At 43.5% G+C, this 17,015-nt stretch overlaps 1 protein-coding gene across 2 annotated transcripts in view; it reads left to right on the top strand.

The window, feature by feature from the left end:
* Window positions 1-6,734: 6,734 nt before the first annotated feature.
* The window catches only part of MGAT5 (mannosyl (alpha-1,6-)-glycoprotein beta-1,6-N-acetyl-glucosaminyltransferase), a 148,852-nt gene continuing 138,571 nt past the window's right edge, over window positions 6,735-17,015 (top strand). For both annotated transcript variants that reach the window (XM_025197563.1, XM_025197562.1), the window contains exon 1: window positions 6,735-6,782. The gene's annotated coding sequence lies outside the window, so the exon portion shown is untranslated. The remainder of the gene's footprint in view (window positions 6,783-17,015) is intronic.

A 17,015-nucleotide genomic window follows, 5' to 3' on the forward strand; every position in this document is an offset into this window, starting at 1 on the left:
CCTTCCCCCGCAACAGACTTAGCTGCCAGGCTGCCCTCCTGGCCGCCTGCATGCTGCACTGTGGCTGTGCACATGCATGCAGCATTTATTGGTGACATTATTGGCCACATCAGCCCAAAAAAGCAGATTGCCAATAATGTCCATTTTCCTTATATTGGTGCCGATACAATATGGGACTGATGTATCGGTTCACCTCTAATAGAAGATCTTTTAATGTCATTCTTATTCAAATGAAGTTTGAGGGGAAAAGTGGGGTTGGTGCAGGAGACTAATATATAGCCATAGCATTTTAAGAATTCAGTTTTATTTGAAGGGATAATGCTTGAAATCTGGAGATTGACACAGCCTGCACAGTCAGTACTCATAATACAGCATAGGCTCTTCAAGCTTATTTTTCTGGTTCTTTAGACATAAGCCTATGGGGGAAGGACAGATACAACATTGCAGAACAATTGTGGTCTATGGAGCATGGCTCTGCAGTTGGCTGTTCACATGGTGCTGCCACTGCAGCTTCCCTGAAGCTTCCCAGGCTCTTTAATGAGAAGTGCCAGGAGGCACTGCAAACAGTTTGAGAGGAAATGAGTCTACTGTTAACTAGTTCTGCTGAGGAGGGGAAGAAACAGGAAATGCCAATAGGGAGAAGAGCAATGAATGGTGTGAAGTTGCCAGCCATTACTGGGAGAGGAATTTCCCAGGGCAGTGAAGGAGGCAGCTGGGGAGCATGTGCAGGGGATGAGGCTGAGAAGGAGTCTGTGTGTTAGAAGATGGGGAGAAGCAGGGGGAGCAGAAATTGAGGTAAAAGAGCCAAGTACTACATTCAGATGGTAAAAGTGGTCTAACTTACTCCATTTAAGCAATTACATTTGTTGTTTTGATGCTACAATTATGAACTGGGGAGAGAGAGACATTTGACTCACAATATGGACCACATCCAGATGTTCTGAGTCAGAGTTCAAAGACTCTTTGAATTTGGGATTGCACCCTCAACAATTACCTGGTAGGTAAAATACATTTCCTAGGGTAGCTTGTTACTAATAGCCAAGCCCCTCCAGGCCATAAGTTGATATATGTTTTACTTTCCAGTCCATCATTGAAACAATGGTACATTCAGGCCTGGGGAGTGGTATTATATAGGTACTGCTTGCTTTTCTCTAGGGGTCTGCTGCTATCTAATATGCTTTATTACCTCTGCCTGTAACTTTTGATGACTTCAAAGCTAGGGATAAGTGTATTAAATCCTCTTAGCAACTTCTGTGGTAAAAATCCATAAGGGTGAAGTTGGCAACAGATTAACTTATACATAAAGGTCTATGCTATTCTTTTAAAGACAAAGCTTTGCATTAATACTTTTTAAAGATGACCTCAACAAGGGAAAATCTATTTTGTAAATTCTGACAGGATCCTTTGAGAAGGAAACAAGCACACTAATGGTCACTATGGAATTGAAGTCTTTAATGATATTGTAAATACTGAGGTTTGCTAAGAAATTAACATTTTAGTTTGGAATGATGTTGTTTGAGAGTTTGTCTTTCAGCACTGTACAACAAATCTGCTTTCTATAACAAAATTTGAATTGTAATATCCATCAGAATAAAAGCACTAGCCAAATATGCCTTACTTTACTCTTCCCTACACAAGTATTGCATTATGATCTTCCTCCAAAAAATGGATGATCTTTAAAAAAGGCTGATGTGAATAAAAGGTGGCTTTCATCCAACCTGTTGTGATCCCAAGTGGAGAGCAATCAGTTTCCTCGAATCAGTAGTAGATGAAAGCTACTCGAGTTGCCTGCCAGCGTGGGAAGATTGACAGTTCAGGGATAATGGGAGAGGAGCATTATTTGTTGATGTTGTTAAGCTGCCATTTATCACTGGTATGCCAAGTGGTGTCTGATTTAACTTTGATAGCCCCATGCCATCCTGAAATTAAATCTGATGTGGAATACCAAGGTTAGAGGGGTTTTTTTTACCATTTGGTGTCGGCTTTATTTCTTTCTCTGGTGGCTTCCTGGTGCCTTCCTAGCACCAATATAAACAAGAGAGGGAGAGCGAGCAGTGTAGTGCTCTGCAGAGATTTCCTTTGTTCCTGCTGTTTATACTGGCAGACTTCTGAACTCTGCTGTTCAGCTTTTTCCCCTGTTTACCTCTGTATGGGCCACAGCTGAAATGCTGCTGCTGCTACTCTACTGACTTTGCCAGTACAAGATATTCTACAGCTGTCTTGAGGAGGGCAGTTTTCCACTTACTCAAATCAGATGACAAACAACTATGTATCCATTTTTTTGCCCTAGGATGTTCTAACTGCAGTTCTTCTCACAATGGTAAAAGATGTAGGTGCTGAATCCTGGTTATGTCTAGAGTACCAGGTCTACTGAGAAGGGAGATTGTAATTGTACTACAGTTTGTGAATAATGAGAGAGAGCATGGTCTAGGTAAAGCCTATTCAAATGGCAGCCCATGGGCCACATGCAGCTTCCAAGGCATTAAGCCAGAGACTCCTGGTCTTGGCGCTGCTTCCCCTCCCCTCCTTTGCTTTTTGCTGCTTCTGTACAATGTGGCAGAAGCCTTTGTGGTGTGGGGGGAAGTAGATTGCCAAGGATCCCTGTGGTTTGGCAGGTGAGGGGCATGCACGGTACATTGGGGGCCTGTGCAGTGGAGGCGATGCATCTCCTGTGGTGCAGCATATGGCCCAGGTGGCATGCAGCTCCCAGCCATTCAGAAGTTGAGCAGCCCTGATCTAGTGATATCCCTGGCTGTACTTCTGACATTTATCTTGTGGTCTTGGTTAAATCATTAACTTCTGCCCTTTTCTGTAAGGCTTTATAACTTTCTAGTGGTGTGAGATTCATTGTTTGGGGGGAAGGACTTCAGTTAAAAGTTGTTCTGAGTGAACTGAGGATCCATGCAGTCTGTGTGCAGCCTCACACTGTTGGATGGAACCGGAGCAGCTCTGCCGTTGATGACAGGCCTGTTGCTGTCAGCAGCTGCTCAACAGTTGTCCTTAGTTCAGGGAGTTGAACCTGTGCTTTTGAAGGCAATTGTATTTAATTCTGTGAAGGGCTAAGCAGCAGTGATGTGTTGCATACTGATAGCTCTAGCTGCAAATTTCCCATTGCTTTTGTTATCCAGTACACATGCAGTGATTTGTATCACACTAGAGCTCTTCAAAATAAGTCATCACTTCATGTGAGTGTGGTAATCATGATTTATGGGAATCTGCCAGTAAAGAGTGAGGAACTCTATCAATCTGGAGCTGTTGCTAATTCAGCAAAATTTCAGATCTGTCATCTGGGATAAATATGTACCAAGTGTATGCTTGCCACCTTGCATCTTGGACAAGTTGGCAGGCAAAAAATAACATCTCGATGACAAATGTTATTGTTTGAAATGAGATGGCTGCTAATATTTTTCTTTGTAAATGGCAAAAAAAAAATTTTCCTTATTTTTTTATAACCTTTATCATATGCTGATGGATGGAAATAAGCATTTGTATGTACATTCAGTATAGGAATTACATTAAATACTAGGTGTCTTTGGCTTTCAATTTTGTATCTGTGGCAAATTTTAATTGATAGCTCTTCAATTTAATAGGGGGAGAAACTTAGCTACAGAAATAAGTGAAGTTCCACTGGCCTTGCCCCCCCTCCCCCCGCAGCCCTGCTCCTTGGAGGCAGAGGGGGATGGCAGGGACATCACCGGCATGACAGCAGCGGGGTGGGACTCAACCCCCTGCTCAGGCTCTCAGTCCCCACTGTCATGGCGGTGCCGTCCCCCCTGCCTTCAAGGAGCAAAGAGGCGGGGAGGCCAGGCCAGCAGTGTCCCTCTGTAATGGTGCCACTTCTGTCTGTGCAGAGCGCTCTGATTGGTTGTTTCAGTAAGCATTGTGATTGCTGCCCAGACAACTAGTCAGAGTGTGAATAAAGCATTACGGACAGACAGACAGACTAAGGCTTTTATGATATTAGAATTATTTTGTGTGGTTGATAGTCATTCTTGGTGTGGACCATGGAGAGAGCATGCTGGGTGGGTAAGGCAAAGAGACCAGTGACTCCAGTCTTTAGTTTCCATCTTCACTTCTTGGCATTCCACTCAACTCATTATCAAAGTATTTAGGTATTCAGCTTGCACTAAGTTGGCAAATATTATCATTATTACATTTTTAGTTACTATAAATATGCAAGTTCGTAGGAGTTTTAGCATTTGCTTCTTACTACTTCTGCTAGCGCTGCACACACTACACGTCTTTGAGAGAGTGAACTAGACTTTTATCCCTGTTTTGCCTCTAGAAAATTGCCAGCTGACACCCGTCACTTCACTAGTAGTAAAGTTCTCTGCATCTTTCAGGATTTGGCCCTTATTGTTTTAAAAGCCAGAAGGAGATCTTTTCCTTCCAGTCTTACAGTCATTCACACACTTAAGCTGTTCTTCAGAGTTAAATTGCTTGCAAAGAAACAAGTGTGTCTTGATATGCTGCTACATAGAGGAACATCCTGAAGCATTTCTGAGTTTCTCTTTAGTGAGAAAATACTATCTCAGACCTTGAAGTGAATATGAATGTGAATAAATATGGGAGGTTTGAAATACATGCTAGAGAAATTCACTGTTTAGGCTAATGACTTGCACTGTAATTTGAGTAACTCTTGCTAGAAGTCAGAAGAGAATGCTATCTTTTTTTAATGAAATGCTAATTTCAAGTTAATTTTCTAGCCTCTAAATACAAGCATTTTGAAGCAATGATGATAGGTTGTTAACACTGTGAAATTCGTCTATAATACTTCATTCCTGGTTTCTGAAGTAGTCACATCTATTCTGGGTCACTTAGTTACTTTGACTGTTTTTATCTAAATGCATATGGCTGATCCACAGTTTTAACTTGTCACCTTAAGCAGCTTTGCAACAAAAGATAGACCTTCTTTCCATGCCAGCAGGAAGCTTTAGTGATCACACGTTTCTTCTTTCAGCATCTTTGAGCATTCAGCTTTAGTTTTCTTAAAAAAAAAAAAAAAAAAAAGCTGTGCAGTATCTTTAACAAAGGCATTAATATGCCGCTTGCTGGTTTTTAAGTTCTTACAGATCTCTACATTATTCTTCTCCACAGCTCTGATCCCTGCCTTCTGTGCTTTTTAATCTTATCTGATTCACTGAACTTCAAAAACATACTTTTACTTGGTATTGAGACTCGTTGCAGTACCCTGTTTTTTCCATTTGATGCTAGTTCTCGAAAGTCAGGATAACCTTTGGTGATGTCCTTAAAGCTGCTATAGCTGTCCTCCCTCTTTTGCTACATGGAAAAAAATCCCCAAGGATTAAAAATAGGATTAATGGGGCATATAAAATCACTTGTTCTTGTGCGGGCCGCCTCCCGATCCCGTCCATGTCGCCATGAGTGGGCCGGGAGCGGTATGCGGACCCGTCTTTGCGCAAGCGAGCTGTGGCCAGCAGCCCGGGCACGCGGGGTCGAAGAAGACCGGTGGCGAACTAGAATTAGTTACGGACGCGTAATGGTTGATTTAAAAGATTGTTTACTTACACCAAAGATGGTCGTGGTGTAGGCTGGACAGTTTCCAGGTTCAGCTCCGCTTAAATCCTCGTTAGAGGACTACGACAATTCGGTTCTTGGCCTCGGAGTTATTGAAGCTCCGCGGGTTCGGTTCGGTAATTGGCCCCGGAGATGTTGAAGCTCCGCGGGTTCGGTAGTTTCTTGTATAGGAAGGGATACGTCTAGGAATTTATCGGCGACGGGGAGCGGCGACTCTTTATACGGCTAGCAAGCCAATCGCTAGCCGCCACGTGTGCATGTATTAGGATCGGCCAATAATGTGGCACGAATCTAAATACAAATGGCGGGAACTCCTTGCACCAAGCATTTCTTAGATGCAAAAAGAAATGCACCATGCAAAGAAAGCTTCAAATTGGCAGGAATACTCTTTTGCACCGGGGTTCTCCTTTGCAGCAGAAAACTCTACCATGCAAAGAGACCGCAATTTAGCGGGAACATAATTTAGCGGTGCCGAAGCACACAAAAACAAAAAACCACAACTTTGGGTTGTGACAGTTCTGTGACATCTTTCCTTCTGTAAGCCTTCTTTGCATTAGATGCTCAAAAGAAGTTTGAGTTCTAAGTCAATTAGATGGACATCCCTGTGTTTCATTGTCTCCTGCTCTGTACTCGGTTGATCTTTCTGTACAAAGTCATCAGTACCAATTGTTTGCTACAATAGAGGTATTGCTTATGAACCAAAAAAATTGCTTTCCTTGGCCCTCAAAACGTTGCATCAAAATAGTAGCAAAGCAGTATTCTTAGAGCATAAGTCTCTGGAATAGTTTTCTATCACAGTGGTGTCCAACCTCATTTGGCCCGTCTCACAGGCCAGATGAGTGGTGCCGGGTTGGTCCATGGGCTGGATCCTGCATGTGGTCAGCATGAGGGGGTTGGTCTGCAAGTGTAACCCCATGCATCAGCCTGACCTTGCCTTCCTGGATCCAGCCACAGAATGACCCCACATGCCTGGATTTGGCCACACGCTGGTGTTATGTATTGCACAGGGCCAGTCCATAAGGCTCCCCACAGGTCCAGAAATTTGGCAGCAGGGAACTGGCAATTAACACTGCCACCACTCCCCCACCACCAAATTTCTGGACGCATGATGACACAGCTCTGAGGGCCAGAGGTTGAGCACCACTATTCCAGCATATTTTATTTATTTTTGTTGTTTTGCAGATGGAAAGCTTGCTGGGACTGTAGGGATGCTTTGGTGGTGAATCACATGCTGAAACGCACAGGTCAGCTAGGCTGAGGTCATTTAATACAAACTGTGTAAAATGTATCATTAAACTCTGTAAGGCAATAAAGGTGCTGCAGTAGTGATTTTTAAAAAAGCATGTTCCAAGTGGGTAAAAGGTCAGCGGGCACATTTAGCGCAGGCAGTGCCGTAGCAATGAAGTTTGGTACCAGAGGCAAAGCCCACAGTAGCAGCCTGCCCTCACCCCACGCACAGATCTGGGGGGTGCCCCCCCCCCCCCCCCCCCCCCGCCATGCATGCCAGGAGTGTACACAGCAGCAGGAGCTATCACCATGCCCCACAAACAAGCCACTTGCGACTCCATCTTGTGCCCCAACTGGGCTTGTTGGCACCACTTTGCTTCAGTGCCTGGGGCAATCGCTCCACTCAACCCCCCCCCCCCCCCCCCCCCCCCCCCACCCACCGACCGCGCGAACCGGAAGACCGAGTGCAGGACAGATATGGAAGCAGGCAAGAGAGTGGGAGCAGAAACACTGCACAAAAGGGGTGGCTTTTCAGCAATATAAAATTAACGAAAGTTAATAGGAAGAGAAGGGGTAGGGGTGCTAAACAAGTGGGCGAGTTTTCAACATTTTTAGCTGGGCTGGTGGGGAAGGATGTTTATATAAAACGTACTAAGCGTAGGACAATGAGGAGTAATGATACTGAAACTAGATATTCAAGAATTGCTGGCATACCTATTAAAGAAGCTATGCTTTATCAGTTTGCATTGTGTTTTTTTAAAGGGAGTAAAGCTTTTGATTTTTTTTCAGATTTCTTTCAAAAATCAGAGAGAACTCTGGAGGAATTTGTTATTCTTCAAAGTTGTTCCTGGTATAGACCTCCCACAAAATCTGAGAGCAAGCAAATAGCATAAAGAGGAGCATCTGTTGATAGCTTCATTTCTCTGGGACTAAGCTACATAAGGTGGTATGCATGATAGGATTTTGAAACCTTTCCAACTTTGTGCAATCAAGGAGTTGCACATGGAACTTTTGATTGGGTTGTCACCCGGTCTACTCACAAATGACAGAGCTATTCTTGAAAGTTAAGGCAAGCTGCTTGTTCAAGATGAAAAGCAAAAATTTTTTAATGGCACCTTGACAAAGTCTGCTTTTCTCTCCTCTACCCGACAACCCACCACCTCCTGCCAGTTTCCCCTACGCTTTTTTTGTAAAAAAAGAACATAGTATTTATACTTCTGATCTCCTTCAGTCCATCTGTCCTGCTTCCACTCTCAATCAACATCTTCCTACTTTGCTTGCTATGTTGAATTGCATCCCATAGTGCAGTGTCAGTAACAGTACATGGCAGCTCAGGTGTAGGTTGCAGTGGGAAAAGAGCTGGAAAAAAGTGGCAGTGGCATTTGCTCGCTAGAATGGAGGAGCAGAGCAGATGAGAGAGTTTCTAAAAATCAAATTAACCAGGAAAGAGAGGGGTAAAAGGTAAATAAAATACCTGTTAAGATTTTTGAGGCAGCTGACCACTGTTTTTAATGCATTTGCTTTACAGATTAAGCAATTTACAGTCTGAAATATACTGTTAATTGGTGTGAAAAATCTATTAAATCAGTTTTGATTGTTACATGGTTTTCAACCACCCATCGTCTCTGAGGTGATCAGTAGGAAGTCATTGGCAGAAACAGTAGGAGCTCTGCACAGCTTGACACAGCTGGGAAAAGCTTTCTCTCTATGTCTTTGAATTTGCTTATTAGATTTTGCAGCAGAGACAGTCTCTCCAGAGTATGCTCATCTCCTCAATGGCTCTAGGGTGAGTCCTGATCTTTACAGAGCTACCTGTTTCATGTGTCAGTGATAGAATTGTAAGATACTTAACAGAATGATTTACAGTAGCTGAAAAACTTCCTGTGGGCTCAATCGAAAGCCCATTCAAGTCAACAGAGGTATTCTAGTTGGCATATATCAGGCTATATTTTTGTAGTAAGTGTTCTACTAGGCATCAGATTGGCTACAGATATTCTGGTGAGGGAAGCTCTAGATCACAGCTGTCCAATTTATAAGTGGCCAGGGAGCACCGGCAGGGGGAGGAGGACGCAGGCCCCCTAGGCTGCATGTGTGCATGGGCACTCCGATTGCTGCACCCTTTGTGGCCCCCCACATCACTTTCAGCTGCCTGCCCGTGTGTTCTTCCACTGCTTTGTGCTGCGCAGGGGCGCCAGCCTCCCAGTACTGTGGGCTGGGCAGTGCCCCCAGGAGTGGGATTGTGCAGCAGAAACCAGAGGAGGGATGGGAAGACTGGAGTCCCAAGCTACTGCTTCAGTCAGATTGATAAGTGTGACAGCAGCTGTGGGGGGGGGGGGCGGGGCAGTGGCACACAAATGAACCCCTTGTAGATGGCATGCAGCCCACAGGCTGCCAGTTGGATAGCTATGCTTTAGATCATTGGTTTTCAACCTTTTTTCATGTGTGGACCACTTTGGACATTTCAAATGGAGGTGGGGACCTCTTTGAGTTGTAAGTGTAGGTATTCACATAATTTTGATTGATCATAGTGGTCTTTCACGGACCCCTTAGACATAGTCTGTGAACCCCCAATGTCCATGGACCACAGGTTGAAAATCACTGTTCTAGATATTTGATTTATTCTGGTCCTTTGTAAATGTTGTTGGTACTTTTCTTTTATAAGTAGGCTGACCACAAGGAGATCCTGAACAACCAGGACTTTCATTCCTGACATCCAGGACACTACTCCTCCTCCCTCCTCCCATGCTCTCACAAGTTGGCAGGCGGCTGGGCCACCTTCCAGCAAGCTGGGTCTTGCTGATCTGCATTGCTCTGGCTCCCTGCTTCGCGGCCCTTCGTTTCCGGGATGCCCGTTATAATTCTCAACCAGTCAGAACTGGCCTCTTGCCTCCAGGACTGTCCCTGCTAAATTGAGACCTGCAGTCACCCTATATATAGGGCAGTAGAAAATGATATCTTAAATATTTAAAACATTGATAGGACTAATGATAAGCATATTGTTCCATTTCACTTCTTTCTGGAACTTGGTTGCTGTCATCATAGCCTGATACACATTCATTCCCTTGTACCTCAAGCAGATAAGAGATTTTTTTACACTCTCCATTTGGCATAGCTGCCTCTGCTTCTGTAAATATGAGACATTCCAAAGATTAGTCAGTGAACATTTTTGAACTATGGTAGGGATGGTTTGAGTCTGGTGTGAAAACTGCAAAATAGGTTAAAAATGTGTTATTTTTCTGTTTTAGTTTAGGTATGTTTTTAGGTATGTAGTTTAGGTGTCTTTTTGCTTTCCTGTAAACCTATTCTAGTGCCCATTATCGTACCAAAGATTTTTGATATCATGTACATTATAAATAAAGAATTGTTAGGTGTTTGCAGATATCCAAAGTGAAGTAACCTGATGATCAGGTAAAGTAGAACTTTTTTTACAAATGAGGGTTCATGGCCACCTTCCTTTGTTATTGTATTGATTGTCCTTTTAGTTTTATGTGATCGCTATATAAAGAGAACAACTACAGATCAGCAGAAATCTAAAATGCGTTACCCTTTCTGTTCATCTTGCACTTAAGAAAATGTTCCTTATTTGAGGTAATATTGCCAAGAATAGTGTAAAGCAATGGTGCTCAGCCTTTTGCCGCTCCAGGCCAAAAGAGTGGTGTGAGACCAGTCCAGAGGCCAAATTGGACTCTCGCACCTGGATTGGGCCCTGTGGTTGCTCTGGGGCGCTGTGCCATCTGTGTCCAGTCCCATGTGCCAATATGGGGTCTCAGGTCCCTCTGCCTCCTGTCTTTGGATCTGGCCTATGGGCTGGAGGTTTGAGCACCCTTGGTGTAAAGGAACCTTGTAGAACAAGTCAAATAAATCCTGTGTTTGCTAATGCTGTGTTTACAAAGCAGGGGAGATTAATTCAGTCTTCAGAAGGGAGAAGGAAACAAATGTATTGTAAACAGCCAGATGCATTAAAAAGAAATGAAAAGACAGAAAGACCCATGGGTCTGAAGAAGTTGTAAGTGAAGAAACTGGAAAGGGGACTGAATTACTTCTGAAAAAGGACCAGCTAAGTCTGTGTAAATTCTGGGTGGGATATTTGTTGAGATACCTTAGCTTTGTGTTGCAATATATTAAGTTGCTTTCAGTGGAATCACCTGCATATTTGCAGCTGGTAGTAGAAGGAAATGGTTCACTTTAGTGGTATAAGGGCCTTTGTTACATGTTACACTTTGAATTGCTCAAATGTTGATTGGTGTTTATAGTAGGCTGAGTTTGGAACAGGCACACCTGAAGGCCAAAAACCTTCTCTGCCCATCTCCCCCCTCCACAGCTGTAACTTGTTACTAGAGGGCTGTTGAGCAGGGGCCTGACTAGAAGATACAGAGCCAGTGAGCCAGGACTGGTATCTATCCCTGCTGTAGGTGGGGGGGTGTGAGAAATTCGGGTAGTGGGAGGTGGGAACATAAAGCTGGGAGGTGGAGAGTTAATGGGATGGAGGTGGGTAATGAAATGGGAAGCGGAAAGGAAATGGGGGTGGGGAAAGCATGGGGAAATGAAGGAAAAGGAAATCTCATATTTTTAATAAATTGGGCTGTAGGGAGTCCTAGTCATGCTTCGCAGGGTGGCTGGGAGGTCGGAGCAGTGAGGGAAGGTGCTTTTGGGGGAGTTGTTGCCCCTGTCCTGGGAAGGAAGCCCCAGCTCATGGGGACCTGATTTGGCCCCCTACAACCTCCACTAGACCTCACTCCTGGACCCATCCACGCCCTGCAACCTGGCTAGCTAGTATGTTCTCTGCAAGCTCTGTTGCGTGAGGTTGCACCCCTCTGAGTGGGAAGATCAGATCCCCAAGGGCAAGAGGAGGAGTTGGCTTGGTGCCACAACTGGGCAGTAGAGTTCAGGGGTGGAAAGTTTGTCCACACCAAACAGGAGGGTTTGGGAGGGGACACTGCATCTGGGGATGCTGGAGGTGTGCAACCTGGACAGCTCAGTCTATGGGGAGGGGCCACACATTAATACAGCACAAGCTGGGTTACACAGATCAGAGATGCACCTGCCCCTGAACTGGTGTTACTTTAGGTCGCTTAAAGTGTGCTTTGAACTATTTTGAGGTGTTAATGTGTGGGCAATCCAGGGGTTAAGATCTCCAGAAGCTGCCTAAAATGAATGGGTAACAAGGCCCTAATTTAATATATGTATATATCAAAGCTGCTGCTGTTGTGTGTGTAACTAGTATTAGACCTAGCTATTCCAGTTTGCTGTATAACTCTTCAGATTAGATACAAGAGGTTCTGATGCATCTCCTGATGCATATTGTGTGATGTACGTACACGAGTTAATATTTTACCTAATGCCCATCATTGGATTCCTGGCATTGCTTCCCTATGAAAGATTTGGACATGACAGGTGTGGCCGTTTGCACAACATTTTATAGATGTGTGTCTGACATGCTTGGCAGTTGACAGGATTGGCATTAAAATCATAATTAGGCTTTCAGGTTAACTCCTTGTCCATATGAATGGAGGAAATTCACACATCACAACTGTCGCTGTTTGCGCTTTTGGTTTGGTGAACTACATACTCCACAGATTGTAGACGGGATTATAAACAGAAATGTAATGTTTTTCTCTCTCAAAAGCAAAAAGCTTAGTTTAGAATGGGGATGGCCAACTTGTAGCACAGGTGGCTCAGGTAGCCTCTGTGTGGCAGGCAGCACAGCAGCTGATAGGGCTGGAAATGAAACGGAGCAGATCAGGCAAGGAGCACAGGGCAGGTAGCAGAAATCAAGGTAGGAGATTGAGCAAGGAGCACAGGGCAGGGAACAGAAGGCACATCAGGCAGGGAGAGGGGACTGGAGTGGCACTTGGAGGGTGTGGGGCCAATTCGTGGCATGCCTGCCAAAAAGGTTGGCTCCACTGGCCTAGAAAATATTGGAATTTGCATGGAGATAGATCCCAATGTGTTATTTTAACCATATAGATTTGGAATAATTACAGTCACATTACTAACACCATGTGCTAAATGTGCTGTTCTTTACGGCTCTGCAATTGCAAGGCTATTGATATTTGTACCTCAAACAGGAGATGAAAGGTTGACCCCTTTTTTGAAAAAGATAGAGTGGAGAAAGAGCAATTAACACTTAAAGGAAACACAGTTAGATGCACTATTTTGGCTGTTTAAACAGGACTGAGATCAGACTAATGAAACAGAGCAGCCCATTCTGCTTTGGCATTCTAGTTTGAACAGATTACTATATAAATAGCAGTATATGGATGAAAAATTATGATTTAAAGGTCATTTTTTAAACTCTCAATCTCCAGTATTTAAAAAAAAAAAAGTCTTAACTAGTATATTTCAAAATTGTGGATAGGTTTTACACAAAGGTGTAGCTTAGTGTGATGGTAGTTTTTACTGAATAATTATGATTGCTATATTTGGGTAGACGGGGAGTGGCTTTAATCTACTTCTCTGCATTGGAGTGCACAGACTTTTTTACATTGGATTTTTAAAGAGAAGAATTTAAATTGCTATTTTTTTTAAGTCTAAATGTGAATCCATATGAGTACACAGATCACTGTGCTGTTTGGGGTTTTACATTAAGGTCAGTTAGATGGCTTAAAAAAGGTTGAGCACCACTATTCTATAAGTGGGCCAGACCTTAAAATCAGAAATGGACCAAAAGCATTTTAAGTTTGTGCTTTAGCATATCCCAATATTAAGTATTTTAAGTAATATTAGAAAGAAAAACATTACTAAAATTATATTAGGCCTATTAATGTATATTATTATTAATGTTTATTAAGTAAAATGTTCAATATTCTGTAGTCTTATTTTTAAATTTTATAAAACCAATTTAGCTTAAAACTTTACAATTAAATAGCGCAGCAGCAGAGTTTGAGGTTGATGGGCCACCAGCTTGGAGTAGCCTGTAAGGAGCTATCTGGTTTCCAGGCTCTTAGTGTTGATGGGAGATTGTGGGGTTTTGGACCTGTGGGATGGGAGGGGAGGACAGATGGATATTGTCCAGCTGACGGCTTACTTCAGGTCCCTGTGCTTCCTAGTGTCCTACCCGTGTCTTCTGAAAGGAGAGCCCTGGGCTATGGGGGGCAGGCTCTGCCCCAGAGAAGTGGAGCTTTCTTTGAAATAACTTTCTGCTGTTCTCAGGTTCTGTAGCCAGCCCTGTGCTGTGCCCATGCTTCATGGGCATGCATGGGGCATCTAAGTGTGGGTCTCCACCACCTTTCCCCTTCCAGCTGCCAAAGTTTTCACAGGGCCCTGGGGCCCAGGAGCTGAGCACTGCTGCCTTTTGTCTCCCCTCTTCCTACCCCCTCCTCCCCCCGAACCATCCTCTACCCCCAACTCAGCAGTAGGGAAAAGAGGAGGTGAACAGTCCCGGCAGCAGCACTCAGCTCCAGGGCTCTGGAACTGCCTGAACTCATCGGCATGTCAGCATGGGCTCTGGCTAGAGCCACAGCTTCTGTGCAGCTCTGGAGCCCAGGAGGCGAGACCTGCCACTGCTCGGGGCCTTTTTTTTCCCTGTCGATGAATTCAGTGGAGGGAGGGAGGTAGATAGCAGCTGTGCTCAGCTCCTGCACTCTGGAGCTTCATGAAAACTGAACTCATTGGCATGGAAGTGTGGGTGAATGCCACTGCTGCTCATATCCTCCTTTCCTCGGTCGCTGAATTCAGTGGGGGAAAGGAGGTGCAATCACCTGCACTGACATGCCGGTGGGCTGTTCACACCAGCTTCTTGGGCTGCATCTAGCCCGCAGGCCACAGGTTGAGCAATCCTGGCTTAGACTACGAGAAATAGTGCTTTTGAATAGTGATATAGCACAATCAGCCTGCAGGCCCTTTGCAGAGAAAAAAGATAAATACAGTTCCCCTCACGAAAATAAAGGAGTGAGTCTTTCTTCTGAGAGTACAGGAAGGGGCTCTCCCCCTGCCTTTGAAACCTGCCAGCATTATCCTGCTTTTAGATAGTGTTGTGTGAAAGTTAGGAGGAAAATGCTGGTCAATGAAACTCCTGTAAATAGTTTTCAAACCATTGTAGTTTTCATACATGCATGAAAGCCAGACTGACAGCCTCTCATCAGAATCATGATTTCAGTGAAAAAAGGGATAGCCAAATGTGTGAGGACAATTGTAATCTGTTTTTGGGGAGGGGATGTGCGTGCATGTTGCAACTATCAGAACAATTTTACGAAAATGACAATAAAAGCGTGTAATCTTCTGATCACCTGAGTATATGTGGATTCAGTTCTAGTGCTGACGCGACTGACAATGTTTACTTGCTAAATGGCATTTGAAATTAGCTTTTCTTAAATAGCTTAGTTTTGGTTTTGTTTCTTAAAACAAAAAATCAGGAAAAAATCATTATCTCAAATCTCTGGTTATTTCCAGCAAAAAAATTCTCAGACCGTCAGCATCTGGTTTTACACATCAGTGACTTTTTCATCCTATCTGATCTCTGTAAACTTGTTATACACCAATGGTAGCATAAAAACAATAATCATCTGGCCATGCTATTTGGGCATTTTATCAATCTCCTACACATAAGAATTACAAGGTCAAAAATAAGGCTAAGTGTTTGGGCTCTTCAGCGTGTCATCTTTTTATCTAGATCCCAGGAGCAAAAGCATTCATTTTGTTCTGGCCACCAAAGCACATTGGGTGTACGGGAGGGGCAGACAGTGAAGGCAGCCTTTTGAGAATACTTGGCATTTATGCACCCCCTGTTCAGAAGAGAATCTTCTTCCCTGGGTTTCATGAAGTAATTGAATGTGGAAGGAAGAAAATCAATGGAAGAATCAGCAAGGGCACTTTTACACATGCTTGGAGAGCCACTCTAATTAAAGCACCACCACATCTCCTGTATCAGTGTCCCGCTCTTAAAAATGGCGGCAGAAGTGCTCAAACTAAAGCTTGTTCAACAAACTTTAGTTAAAGCACCCCCAGCGTTATTTTGAAGCGTGGGGACGCTGATACGAGACACAGGAGGCTGCTGGCGAGCGGCAATTTCCACACTCCAGCAGACTCAGTTATTCGAGTCTGGTCTGACACGCTGGAATTTCAGCACGTCGGAGCAGCCTCCGTGCTCGTGTGTAGGCACCCCAAGAGACTACTACATATATTTAAGTATGAGAGAATTTGGATAGCTTCAAAAAATTGAGTTTCATAAAGCTGGTAATGCACTGTCAGTTTTTATTTTGCTTCAATTAGTGTTAATTCTACCCAACCCGTGATGTACATATACATATTTTATATATAATGTGTGTGTGCATATATATAATGGGTGTGTGTGTGTGTATACAGTGTGCATATGTATATATGCATATACATATATGTGTGCATAATTTGGAATGTTTAACAGCAGTTTTATGAGTTTTGTATGCTTTTGTCCAGTGACAATGCTGTATATATCATGCAGGTTTTCCTTAAACAAACATCATTAAATATTTTTAGCACCTATCATTATTGCACGGCTTTCTTGGTTAGACATTTTGCCCCCTTGAAGAACAGTTAGTGATTATGGAAAAAAATAATTCCATATTTAGAGGACCTGAAACCTTTCATTAAGTTTCAGTGCGCTAGGGGAGTTCCTCTTGGATGGTCTTGATTTAAAATCAGAAAGTTTTGTTTTAAGTTATTGAATTTTCAATATCTTCACCCTGTGTGTTGTAAAAGGAAAATAAAACATTACATTGAACATAGTAGCCTTGAGCTACTCATAAAGGCAACTGGAGAAAGTTTCAAGAACAGAATTAAATACATTGAGAGAAGGGAAATACACCACTGCAGTCACTAGGAAAGATTTTTAACTGCCCTAGGCTTGTGGGGAGAATAAGAAAAAGACCACCTTTAATTTTTTTTCTGTGCAACCTTCTAAAGACACCTTCCCTAAAAAAGGTTCTTTTGAAGGGTGCACTACATTATATACCCAGAGAAAGCACATGTTCAGTTGACATTCTCTCTCTGCACCAGCTTTCTTAACCTGGGTACAAAGTAAAACTATAAATCACTAAATGGAGCAGCATAGGATATACAACAGAATAGATGCAAAGAGAGACTGTCATATATAATGTTTATTGCATTACTTGCTGTGTAATAAGTGGAGGTACAACTCCTGCATGACTAGAGCTAGGCCAAAGGTGATTGTGTTTCCCTAAGGCAGGGATGTCATAGATACAGCCCATGGTCTGAATGGGACCTGTGGAGCAACATCACCCAGCTCCAGGTACTGGCCAGTTTGCCTGTGCCTT

The sequence above is a fragment of the Alligator sinensis genome, unplaced genomic scaffold (genome assembly GCF_000455745.1).
Source record: "Alligator sinensis unplaced genomic scaffold, ASM45574v1 scaffold277_1, whole genome shotgun sequence".
Taxonomy (NCBI): domain Eukaryota; kingdom Metazoa; phylum Chordata; order Crocodylia; family Alligatoridae; genus Alligator; species Alligator sinensis.